Raw genomic sequence first — 2,279 nt, 5'->3', positions numbered from 1 at the left:
TTTCAGAATATTTCAGTCTGAAGGCTCAGCTTGCTCCAGAGGGAGTGGATTTCGTAGACTTATTAAAGATCTAAGAGACAACATAGTACAATGCTTAGGACTATAGAACCTGGAACAGACAGCCATGGGTTCAGTGTTTATTCTTATGGAACAATTGTGCCATCTTGGACAAGACTTTTTAACTGCCTGATTCTTATTTCTTTCATCTGTGAAATAGAGATAATGATCACATACCTACAGCTACTTGTGGGATTGTTTGAGGATTAAATAAATGAGTTCACACAGAAAAAAAAAAAAAAAAAAAAAAAAAAAAAAAAACTGCCAAGAACATGATAGGTGCCATTTTGGGATAAGTCAAGCTCTTTGCAGCTTTCAAAGTCCTTTTTCGGAACCCAGTGAAAAGACCAGGCAACTAAAATGGACTACATTTGACAAATAGGATCTAAGGGGCTGAGTAGGTTGCTCCAGGTCAGACAGGGTCAAGTCCTGACTCAAGTCTCCATGCTCCATCTACCACTCTTTCCACTTGATCACACCTACAATTTGGTCTACATTTTTTTTCTTATTGCTTCCTTGGAAAATAGGAAAGCAAAGATGTTTGACTATAATTATTTCCTGTTCCCATCCTAGTAGCTTAAAACAGTGCACATTTATTGTCACAGTTCCTTTGATTATTCAGTCTAAGCACAGATGAACTGACCTTTCTTTACTGAAGATCTGATAGGGCTGCAGTCGAGGTATCAGCTAAGTAGAATTGCCATTTGTAGGCTGCACTTGGAGAGGGCCTGCTCCTAAGTTTCTCCAAATTCCTGGCATAATGTATTACATTGTGGCTGCATGTTTACTGGTAGCTTTCTTCTTCAAAGGCTGTAAATGAGAGTTAAGGGCAGCCCTTAATTCCCCCTCCCTCTTAAAAACTGCTCACCAATTTTGGTCAGGTCTTATTCTGAGAATTCCCCTTTGATTAATTAAAAACTCAATTAGTAACATTAATAGCATGATAATACTTATTACTTTTGTCATTTTCTAAGTAAACTCACAAGTATGACATCCCATAAACTCCACATATAAGGTTACCTCCACTGGAGAAGGTACTACACAGGAGTTGAACTCTGGGAAACATCCAGGACTTGTCTACCACAAGCACAAGGCTTTCCCCCATGCTATGGACTATAAAATAGTTTAAAGATGGTCAGGTGAGTATAAAATCGGGACTTGAGTCAGAGTTGCTAAGAACAATCGATTTTGTTTCAAGGAAGAAGGTTAAGAACAGGTCCCATTCAACCTCTCTTTTGAAATGGGTTGTTCTTCCTGTAGATACACTCTTATTTAGGATGGCTCATTCTCTGTTCCATCATTACATATATAAATAACCTTTTGAAACTTGGTATCCAAGAATGTAACAAGATATGTGCAAAAGTATTAACATTTTCTTTAGACATGCTAGTTAGACATATGGTTTCTTGGTTGGCTTCCCTAGAATCAAGGTTAAAGAACAAATATCTGAATGTTCATGGGATTAAGCCTCAAATAGTCCTTTGCACCTCTCACATCATGGTGCTTTCTATCATAGAACTGTGTGACAAATGTGTTCCTCTTGCTATTTCATCTGCTGGTAACATTTCCTTGAATTTTGCATTTATTTTAAAGTTTTAAAATGTGCTAATTATGTAACCATATGCTGATTGATAAATTAAATAACATTTAGCATAGACATTATTACAATTAAAAAGCTGCTTTAAGAATACAAAGGCTGGACTGTGATGGCTATGCCCCTCCTTTTTCTTTCTGTCTGCCTGTAGATTTGTCTCATTTACAGGTCAATGCCAAGTGTCTTGAATGAATGTAGCCAGTCAGCTAATGGAGGATGAGTATAGGAGTTCATCATGCTCACCCAAAGGCCAGATATTTAAACAATGAAAATGAAAAGTGGGCCACCTAAATTTCCATATACAATTTAGAGAAAAAGCTACTCCTTGGTATCCTTTTCACTATACTAGGTGCTTCTCAAGAGATTAAAGAGACTGCTAGTGCTGCTGTATGAATTAAACAAAGGTGATCTTGAAAATATTAAATTGTTTCTTGTGATTAAGTCACAGTTCTATTTGAATCACACACAGTAGTTAAAATCTTTAGCATATATTGTAATAAAAGCACAATTGTTCTGCCAAAGCTATTGCTTATTATAAAGCAACAGGGGGTCCGGTTGATGTGTCCATGTGTCTTTGTACTTGAAACAGACCTTTTCAATATAGGAAAGCAAAATAATAAATGCTGCA

Source organism: Micromys minutus (genome assembly GCF_963924665.1).
Source record: "Micromys minutus genome assembly, chromosome: X".
Lineage (NCBI taxonomy): Eukaryota > Metazoa > Chordata > Mammalia > Rodentia > Muridae > Micromys > Micromys minutus.
This window is presented reverse-complemented; position numbering follows the sequence as displayed.